Raw genomic sequence first — 11,660 nt, 5'->3', positions numbered from 1 at the left:
CCTTTACCACAATGCACTGTAATAATAATCCTGTGTATTTAGAGTATGTTACAGTAGAAAAAAACTTTGCAGCTTTGGATACCAGTAATTCACTGTAAAAATATGGTGATGACATTTCAGACTCACTGGATTTACTTTGAAAGAATTTTCACTCAGAAATGTCTATTTCCCAAATAATGAAGCAACAGGAAGTAAATACTTTGAATTAAACATGAAAAATAGTATTTTGTTGTAAATCATACTCTAAATTACAATTTTTAAAAATCATTTTACAATGCATTATGCAGTAGCAGCTGTGTGAATTTGTACAGAGTTGTTGAATCATCTTTAACTGCTGAAAGGATGTTGCAGGAGTGTGTGTGTCAGAATCTGAGGAAACCTGACTCAGCTTTTATTGGCTGATCTGTTACTACAGCAATGTTAAAAATGAGTTAAAGAGAGGAAATGAAGCGCCTGAGGCTCAATCATAAACACATTCACTCTCTCACACAGCATTCATAAGAGTTATCAGCATTTAAGGATAGAAATCAAAGTGTGTCTTTGTCTCTCTATCATTCTCTTTCCTCAACAGCACATTCCTCTCAGATTATGTGTGAGATCATATTCAGTCTCATCTCAGATTATCTGGAGCTCAAAGTGCAGGAATTCAGTGAGGACGGACAGCAGATTCACACACTTGTGTTGAGATGAGATTCTCCAGTAGAAATACTCCTTCAGCATGTATAATGTCAGTGTATGGTGCAGCTCAAGCAGTGAACTCAGTCTGATCAACTCAGAAGAGCCAGAATTAGAGAAGATGCTCATATGTTGCTCAATGGCGCCCTCTAGTGCTTCTAAAAAGAAGCTTGTTTCCACTCACAGTTGCAAGACATAAACATGAAATTGCATGGAAAAGTCAGAAATGTGAAATTAAAAAATTTAATTATAGATTTTTTCTTGCATAAATAGGATCCCATAATATAGGTATATAGGTTACTTCGGAAATGTAATAGGTAAATAAAAAGTTACTCTATTTAAAATATAATAAGTAGTGTAACTTTTCAATTATTGTATTAATGTAACTTATTACATTTGATAACTTTTTGATTACTTTTCTAAATTTCTAATATTTTCAACTGCTAATCGTTTTGAAACATTTAAACCAGGCAGAGTTAACCTTACAGTAGCACTCAACACTGATTACTGTCAGACTTTCAAAATCCTTTATCACTTGAATTAAAGCTAAAAAACATGCCACAAAGGTAAATATCTGAGTTGAAATATTTGAATACAAAGCTTCCATGAAAAAAGCAGTTGTTAGCAAGCGGCAAGTTAAAACTAGACAGACATTTAAGGGATACAGAGCAGTCAATACCACTTTTATTACACAACATTTCACCACATAAATAATTAAGTATTAGTACTTACAGTACTAGTTTGTTAGGTATCTTATAATAACAAAATAGCAGCAGCTGCATTTGTATGAAACAATAAAGCGAGCCCACGATCCCAGGATGACAGAATTAAGAAACTGTACATAACATTGAATTGATTTTTTAAATATTTTATTAGCTAACCAAAAGCAAAGCTTCCACCAGGGAAAACTACCAAGCGTGTATCACAGACTTAAATTGCCCACATGAGTCTGTGTTATTAGATTTTACCAGTTGTTATCGGGGAATAACATACCTTGGAATGTCATGACTGACCAATCAGAATCAAGCATTCCACAGAGCCGTGTAATAATTTAATTTACTTTGAGATCATTCTAAGGTTAAATACAGATTTAAAATCATAACAAGAAATAGTTTAATAGCTATGATACTGGTTTTGAAATCAAATGTTTGCATAGTTATGACAGGAAACACTAGCATCTAACAATGCCTTGGAAAAACAGTTAATCTTAAAAAATAAAGTATATGCATAAACCCAAATAGGAAATAAAACAGTTATTGAATAAGCATGTGTCCTATTCTGTGTCCTAACTCCTGAAACATTGGTGTCTCATTTTAGAGCAGTCAATGCAATTTATGAAAGTAGTCAATTAAATCTGTATGTGTGTGTGTTTGTGAAAATATTCAGATATAACCCCAATTGTAATCATTAACATTTTCAAAGTAACTGTAATGTAATTACACATTTTTTTCTCAGTAACTGTAACTAATTAAAATTACATTTATTTTGTAATTAAATTAAATAATTCTGTTACATGTAACTAGATACTCCCCAACACTAACAATAATTAAAACAATCGCAAATAACTGTTATGAAAAAAACAATGACATCCTCATTGTTTAAAATTTAAAAGGTTTAAAGTACTGTAGTTACTAAAGTTACTTGTAACATCAATGTTAAACTTACTTATTGTTACTACAGTAAATCAGAGGTAACTTCTCTTGCCATTATAACCACCAAAAATAAACAATTATTAAATATAAAGACAAAGACTGTGAAAGTGTGTAGCAAAAATGAATTTACATACACATATCCTAAAAACCTCAAATCGAGTGATTTTAGATCATTATATATGGATCATCTCTGGAAAAAAATCAACAATGATTGATTAGCCTGTATTTGTTGCTATAGACCTTATTACTAGGCAAAGCAAAAGTTGCTGAAAGATCTGCCATCAGATGCGTGTCAAAGTTGAGCAGTAGATTCAGTAGACTGATGATGCATTGTGTTTTTGTTAAGTCGAGCTCATGAGAAAATTAAGTTGTGATAACAGAAAAAAACACTTTCATTACGCAGTTGCGGAGCAAGGAGGTTTTTATAGGGGTGGTCAGGGAGGGGCCAGCAACCAGTCTAGGGTGGCAGAGAAATTTTCAGTATTTCAATATAACTATAAAGTGCTAGACTGCTTAGTGCCTAAAACACAACTGAACGCAATACATTTTGACTTAATTGTAATTGAGATATTTGTGAATTAAATCAAGTAATGCTGAGTGAATGTGACATTTTTTGTATTATTCCTCACCACCAGGTATTTTAATAAAGTTGCTCACTATAGCTTTATTGTTCAGTCAGTTTGGTTCTGGTTCTCAAAAAACCCCAAAAGCTTGTTCTCCAACATTGCATACTCATGGATGAGACATGCAGAGTGATAAGAATGTGAAAAAGCACATAAATGCCAGAATGTAAAATTAGTTATTTTATGGATTTAAATAGTTTTATTTTTCGTTTGTACTTTTCAAATTAACCAAAAAAAAAAAAAAGAATGCATATTTTCTAGTTTAAGTGCTATGTGCACACATTTACTTGTGCATTAAATTACAAATAAAATAATAATTAAAGAAAAAAAGGGTCCTCGCACCTGGGCTCACCACCGACACGGCCTTTAGCGAAAACTCAAGACTCTTTGCAACTTAACATCTCAAAGGCCCTTTAGATTAGACTGAGAAAATATAATGTTGATGTTGATGAAGAAGTTTGTTACAGAGTAAAACATAACACTTCCTGTTGCCAGCAGGTGGCGCTATGACTATAACTAAATATGGGGATATATCTCTATAGGACAGGACTCTTATCAAACATGTGACAATTGGGGCCCATTTGACATTGTATGGCTGAGTTATAACAACTTCCTGTTTCATGGCAAAACATCAAAATTTATCAGGCTTCCACAGACACACCCTTCAAACAAAAACTCTAGATCCTCGCAATTTAACTTTAGATTATGGCTTTAGGGCTTTAGATTAGACTGACCAAATTTAGTGTTGATCTGAATAAATCTCTAGGATGAGTTTGTTAAAGTACATGTATGTGAAAGGTAGCTTGAGGCGCACTTTGTTGAAAATGAACAGGTGGCGCTATTGAGACATTTTGCCACACCCACTTTTGAAACCTATATCAGACATAAATTTTCGCCAGTTCTGTTGTGTGTGCAAAGTTTAATGATTTTTCAAGCATGTTTAGGCCCTCAAAAATGTGATTCATTTTGGAAAGGAATAATAATAATAATAAACACAGCAATTCTAACACCTTGGTGGTCATATTCCCGTAAAAGTTGAAGAATGTGCCGTGAGCACAGTAAAAAGGCTAACATACTTACTGACATATAGCCTAACAACATCTAGCTGCATTTCTTGTCAAGAAAAAGGGGACAAAAACTGCTGCTTTGAGTGAAGATCATGAGAAACAAGAAATAAAAATAATCATAATTTGTGTCCTATTAGGAATTCCGTAGTAATCATCTATTTCGTTCATCTCAGTGCTGTCTACATTTGAAATAACAAACTCCCACATGCAAAAGATGCGCTATGTAAATGGCCCCTTAATGTTATGAAGAGAAATAAAAAAAACTAACTCACTGTTACTGATTCATCATCAGCTGAAACCATTATGTGTAGAATCTCTCATCAATCTATTCTGATTCATCAACACAGTTTCACTGATGATCCATAATGAACATTAAACCCAAACCCAGCATAGAGCGGCTGAGCGAATGTGGTCTGGACTGTGTGGATGAGGCTCATTGTGTCAGAGACGCTGTAGAAGGACAGAGTTCCTGCACTGTGATCCACAAACACTCCTATTCTACTGATGATGGACTCTACAGGGAGATCAGTCTCTATATTATTGTGTCTAAATGAGTAACTTTTAGGAGTGCAGTCCAAACTCCAGGACTGATCATTAGATCCAAACACACACTCATCACCTGATCCCATCCTGCTGATGCTCTTATATGACACTGATATAAACACACATCCATTCCATTCAATCTCCCAGTAACAGCGTCCACACACACTCTCTCTACACAACACCTGATGATAATAATCAAATCTGTCTGGATGATCAGGATATGACTGATCTGTGTCAGTATCAGTAATCACTCTGTTGTTCTCAGACAGACGGAGGCGTTTATTCACTGTGTTCAGATCCGGAGTGAGCTGATGGGAATCACATCAGAATCAGGAATTATGAATCTGTTTGATGTTTTCATGTGCTGAACTCTTCATGTTCAGTGTATCATCAGTGTCTCAGTACAGATGAGCAGATATCCTGTGCAAATCATCATTTACATCATCAATTACAAAAAAACTACAGGAAGAACATGAACACAATCAGTGAGTTTTTCTGCTTGTTTTCTTACTGACTTACATTGTAAGAAGTCGTTCCTGGTCCTGGGAACAATGTTGGTTAATGCGACTGGAAATCAACAGACATGAACAGTGTGATTCTCATGATCCTGCATCCATTCCTAACACATTTCTAATATGATGTTCTCCATGATATGAGATGATGATGGACTCGTTTCTGAGAGCAGATGAATCTCCAGGACTTTACCTCTGTCTGAGATCTTGAGCTCCTCTTTGCAGAAATCCTCCAGTTTGTCTTTCAGCTGATGGACAGATTTTCTTAGACCATCAAAAGATATTAGAGAACTGAAGGGATCATCATTTACGTCTGTAGATTCAGGAGGTGCTGAGAGAGACTGGAAACTCTACAGAAAACAGAAATCAAAACTCATCAGCTCCACACTTCACCCAATAACCTGCACCAACATCAGATTTGACTTGACTGATCTTTAGTAACTCACCTCAATCCAGCACTTTCACAGCATCAGCTTCATTCTTCTCATATTCATTAAATCACATTAGAGCTACAGATTCTAGTATTTGACACTTACACTCTATGTGAACTTTCTAGGAAATAGTTTGGATGATAAAACATCTGCTAAGAACATAAATGTCCATCTAACAGCTCAAGCACATCAATGGAGTCTCATTGTAGGGTTGAGTAGATTTGCTCAGGAAAAGCAGCTCAAAGGCTACAATTAGTTTGTAATTTATAACTTTAGTTATAAATGTATAACTTTAGAGTCTTCAGAGACACTGAAACTTCACAATGAGCCTTAAGACACAGTTGACTACAGCCTAACTTTATGTTTGGGGTCCTCATGGTCAAATTCATCAGTGTGATACAGGCCAATAAAAATCAATTTTATCAGGTTTGAGGATCACTTAATCTAATTTTGATGAACGTTACTCGGTACTATCAAGTTCACTGATTTCACCATGACGTAATAAATCACCAGGAAAAATTAGGTAGAGTAAAAGATGAAATGTTAGCGAAGTTTTGAACAGTTGGTGGCGCTAGTGGTGTTTAACAGCTAAATATATCTTCCAGAAGAAAGAACTGATTCCCAAGAGATTTCCAGAGCTGATAACCATTTCTAAGCAGCGTCTCTTTCAGAAGAAGATGATCAGATGAGAGTCTGACTGATGATTATATAATAAGACACTGATGAAATGTTTCTCTGTGAGTCTCTTGTCACAGCAGGACCTGGCTCAAGTCCACTATGATGGTGTTCTTCTAGATCTCTGTTACCTGCAGGAACTGGATGTGATCCTGTGTGTGTGAAAGCTGCTCCAGCTCAGCGTCTCTCCTCCTCAGATCATTGATCTCCTGCTCTAGTCGCTCCAGTCGTCCTTCAGCTCGACTCACTGCTCGCTTTTCCTGATCTCCGATCAGCCGTATCAGCTCAAAGATCCTCTCACTGTCCTCCACTGCTGTCTGTGCAGAGCGCTGTTAGGACACACAGTGATTCAAGCTTCAGTGGGACTGAAAGAGACAAGAGAGTCTGAACTGAGACTGAGACAAACTTCTCTTCTTCTCCAGACTCACCTTATGAGACTCCACAGCCTCTCTCAGCTGCTGAAGATCTTTCTCTCTCTGCTGGATTCTCTGCTGGAACATCTTCTGCATCTCTTTCAGCTGCTTCTGCATGACAAACGAATGATAGTGAATGTCACAGAAAATGTCCCAGATTAAATATGTAACCCTGGTTTCCAGAGGGAACGAGACACTGCGTCCGAAAATGCTAGGGGAACGCCTACAGCGAGACCATGCTCTGAACACATGTGTAATCTGACCAATTGAGGGGTGAGATGTCACGGCCGGGTGACGTAAGCGACCAGGAATCTTAAAAGCACATGCGGCGAAGCCAGCGTCAGCTTCAGGGGATTCAAGCACTCAAAGGGATGCCGGAAGTATGGCTCGAGACGCAGCGTCTCGTTCCCTTGGGAAACCAGGGTTGCATATGTAACCTGGGACGTTCCCCTTAAGGAACTCGAGCTGCGTCTGAAAACAGTAGGTGAACGAGATGACCATGCAACAAGACTTCTAAATCCCTGCCTAGAATGCAGCTAGGGCAGGAGAACAGAGGAGCCAGGAGTAACTCGAAGAGCTAGGTTGTAAAACCTAACAAAGGTGAGGGGCATGAAGCATCCCGCAGGGTTGCAGATGTCCTGCATAGGGACACCTGCCAGAAGAGCCTTGGAGGCCGCCATACCTCGAGTTTAATGAGCCTTGATACCCAGAGGCTCGCACTGGACACATACAGTGAAGCTTCTGCTGGTCAGACTCCCTGAACGGAGGAGGACAGAATGCCTAGAGTATGACGGGCTGTGGTGCAGCGGAAGCGACCTTCGGACCTTACCCCACTTGTGGATAAAGAAATGCTTTGGCCAGTCCAGGAGCAAAGTCAAGAAAAGAAGGGGCCACCGAAAGGGCCTGCAGGTCCCCAACCCACTTAAGGGAGGTTAGCGCTAGAAGCAAAGTAGTCTTGATGGTGAGCAACCGATCACAAATCTATAAAAGCCCCGAAAGGAGGTCTACAAAGAGCTTTGAGCACCACAACGAGGTCCCACGAGGCCTCAGCCTCAGCATACCATGGAGGAAACGTGTAACCAGGGGGTTCTTGCCCACTGACAGGCCACCAAAAGGGCGTGGTAGGCCAAAATTGCCGTCAAGCAGGAGACAGACATGCCTGCATCATAGTCGAATGCCTAGATAAGTGGTTCTCTGTGATGGAGAAAGCACACTTTTCTTGGCGTTCAGTCTCAACCCCAACGCTCTCATGTGGGCGAGGACGACATCTCGATGTCGAGCAGCCAGACTCTCCGACTGAGCTAGAATCAACCAGTCGTCTATGTAGTAGAGTATGCGAATGCCATGGAGATGAAGGGGGGCCAGAGCTGCATCCACACACTTCGTAAACGTAAATCTCGAGGCTGGCTTCTGGTGTTGACTGAACCACTAGTTTGGTGTCTTGTAATGGTGGACCGGCAGGAGACGGCCGAACTAACTTTTCGGTTCCGCTACATCCGCAGGCGGAGAGACCCAAGATGTGTGCTTGCTGGAGACCACTGCACCCTGTAACATTGGCAGGGGTAGCAGGTTGATCTCCTGAGGGCACCAGGGAGAGACGGACGCCGTGTAAATCGACTGAAGCACGACCCGCAGGTCGGGCCTACCCTTAGAAGCGCCCGGCCTGGAGCGGCGCTGGTCTCGGTCGCCTCGACTTGCTTCTGTGCCTCCTGGTACCTGCTGACGACAGAGTCAACTGCGTCACCAAACAGGCCAGAAGGCGTAAGCGGGGCATCCAGGAGGAATACCCTGTCCTTCTCCTTCATGTCGGACAGGGTCAACCAGAGATGTCTCTCCGCCACCACCAGGGCTGCCATAGACTGCCCAAAGTTCGGAAATGTCGACCTCCTCGCCGTTATCTAACTCCTTCAGCAGGTCGGCCTGATATGCTTAGAGCACATACATGGTATAAAGACATGCTCCGGCCTGACCTGCTGCCATGTACCCCTTGTCCACAACCGCCGAGGTTGTATGAAGAGCAAGGTTGGAGCCTTTAAAGACGATGCTGTGCCAGGGGAACAGATAGCTGGCCAAAGTCTGCTCCACCCGGGGCATCGTCTTGTAGCTGCGCTCACCCAACCCCGCCAAGTAATCCAAGGCGGGGATGAACAAGCAGGCTGAAAAGGGTTTTACCCACGACCTCGAGACTTCTGTGTGGAGGTCAGGGAAAAAGGGAAGGCTCCGGTGTGGAGGTGGCGGCTTTCTCCGCAGAAAGCGCTCATCTAACTTGCTCTTCTGCGGTTCAGCCTGTTTCTCGGCGGGCCAATCGATCTTAAGTTTGGCCACCACCTCCAACAGCTCCTCATACTGGGGGGATTAAAGGAGTGGGGGGAAATAACTGCAGAGCGGGCTTCCGATCCCACAGAACGGGCTGTGGATCTTGCGGGTGAGGAAGGAGACAGGGGTCACCCGTCTTCATTCCCTCCAACAGATCCAACTGCGAACCTCATGAATGCAGCTGCCGCCCCGCCTCGGCGGAAGCGGGGTCAAGACTGCGAGGAACGCTGGCGAAGGCTCCCTCCTCGAAGAGTGCCTTCTGGGAGCAGAGCATCCGCAAAAAAAGAAGCTCACAATGTGGACCTTAAGAGCCGACTCAGCATGCTCTGCTGCCACGCAGACCACGCACATGCTGTTTGTATCCCAGCTAGTGATGTAGCGATTGCAGGGAGGAACACACAGCCTGTAACGTGATCTACTCTCACCACTCTTGCCCTTGCTGGCAGACATCACCCTTAAATAAAAGTTGTGCAAACTAGCATGAAAAAACAAGGTGACAGACACAACACAGAGCGCTTTGCTGAAAGACTGAAGCTGACCCTGTCTCTGCCACACATGCTTTTAAGCATTCTGGTCGCTTATGCCACCCGCCCGTGACGTCTCGCCCTTCGATTGGTTAGATTTCACGTGTATTCAGAGCGTGGTCTTGCTGTAGACATGTTTTCGGATGCAGCTTGAGTTCCTGAAGGGGAACTACAAACACTAAATCATCATGTGAAAAGATTAATCCAGTAAAAACAGAGCTGATAACTAATGGCTGTAGGTTCAAACTCCAGAAGTGATGATCAATCACCAAGCAATAATAAACATGAAGATTAAGGCTTGTTTGGCACTGCAAGCATACATATAGTAAAAGTGAAACTGACACAGACGTAAAGCTTCATACTGACAGTGTTTCTGACTATTGAATCACTGCACTGAGAATTAACTAGTGTAGTGTACTGCTAGTTTTACATACCTGTGTCTCTGTCCTCTGTGCTGCAGCTGATACTGTGTTGTGGTTTTTATGTTCATCTATACACAGCACACATATACATTTCTGGTCAGTGCGACAGAAAACCTCAAGGATCTTCTCATGTTTCTGGCAGATCATCTCCTGCAGTCGTCCAGTGGCGTCAATCATTTTGTGTGGCTTACGTGAATGAAACTCCTCATGATGCTTAAAATGAGTGTGACAGTAAGATTCCCTGACACACCAGACAGGTCTTGAGGGCTTTGTGTTTTCTTCCAGTACAGACGTCACACTGCACATCTTCAGCTCCAGCGTCACAGTCAGCAGGATGTTTCCTCTTCTTCAGTTTCCCCACCACTTCAGCCAGCATGGTGTTTCTAGCTAAAGCAGGTCTTGGATTGAAGGTCTTTCTGCACTGAGGGCAGCTGTAGACTCTCATCTGATTCTCCTGATCCCAGCAGTTTGTAATACAGCTCTTACAGTAACTGTGTCCACAGGGAATGGACACTGGATCCTTCAGGAGATCCTGACACACTTGACACAAGAACTCATCCTGAGAAAATCTGGCTTCTGTCATTTTACTGCATGAATACAGAGACACAAACACACAACAGCTCAACAACACTTCAGTTTCTTTTTCCTGAACTGGGTTGATTCTTGTTTGTCTTGGTTCTTTGTTTGTGTGACATGTGTAAAACAGGTGTGTCTGCAATTCTGTAAAGCAGGTTCCCCCATTCCTGTTCCTGTAAAGTCACACACACACACACACACACACACACACAGAGACAGTGTAATGCAGTGCATGGTAAGTCTTTACAGAGTCTGTTCTGTTCATGTCAGAGTTGTGCGTCATTCAGATGAACTGAGAACACCTTTAAATTACAAAACAATTAATACTTTTGAATTTAGGGAGCAAATGTGATAAAAAAATTATTTGAATTATGTTAGGAAGTAGAATCAAAATCATTTAAATTCAAAACAATTTGTAACTAGAAAGGTAAAGTGTATCAAAACAGACTTTGAATTTCTTTAAAAGATTAAATATTGTAAAGGCCGGTATACAGTTGACAGATACAAAAACTGAATAAGCTGTTTAACATGACAGATGTTTATTTGTAGTCCACAAGACAAAATAATAACTGTATTTGCACAAATGAACCAGTTTTTACACAAATTAACCATTTATTACTGCCATATAGAATAATAATAATAATTTGTAAAAATTTATATAGACACTCAAAGCACTTTACATTGCAAGGTTGGATCTCCTCATCCACCACCAGTGTGCAGCACCACCTGGATGACGTGACGGCAGTCGTGCATAAGAGTCCTAAAGGTAAAAAAAACAAAAAAAAAACATTTTCGAAATATTTAAATACTAGACATTGATAGAATTTTCAGAAATAGCGTTTTCATATCATAAATAGAACATTAGAAAAACATTCTCAGAAAATATTTCAGTTAGCAGAGACACACAGAGGCCTTCAGTAGATCTGCTGCATCACTGTTTTAATGCTGGAGTATTGAGTTTCTCTAATAGCATGTATTGGTTTTAGTGGTAGAGAAACACAGTCAGCACAAAATCTCAGTTGAATCTGAACCGAACCTCAGATTCCAGACGTGCACATTCTCTCATACTGTAACACCTTCATATTCCTGCGGTCTGTTTGATGTACAGAATCTCTGTGTCTCATGTGTTAAAAATACTCTGCACACACCTTTACCACCATGCATTGTAATAATAATCCTGTGTATTTAGAGTATGTTAAAATCTGGCAGCCGTGGATGCCAGAAATTCACA

At 40.9% G+C, this 11,660-nt stretch overlaps 1 pseudogene; it reads right to left on the bottom strand.

Annotated features, from left to right (window-relative positions):
- Window positions 1–4,336: 4,336 nt before the first annotated feature.
- LOC127176256 (tripartite motif-containing protein 16-like) lies at window positions 4,337–10,436 on the bottom strand (annotated as a pseudogene).
- Window positions 10,437–11,660: the final 1,224 nt, after the last annotated feature.

The sequence above is a fragment of the Labeo rohita genome, chromosome 14, assembly GCF_022985175.1.
Source record: "Labeo rohita strain BAU-BD-2019 chromosome 14, IGBB_LRoh.1.0, whole genome shotgun sequence".
Taxonomy (NCBI): domain Eukaryota; kingdom Metazoa; phylum Chordata; class Actinopteri; order Cypriniformes; family Cyprinidae; genus Labeo; species Labeo rohita.
The sequence above is the reverse complement of the archived record's forward strand: the minus strand, read 5'-3'. Positions and strand labels throughout refer to the sequence as shown.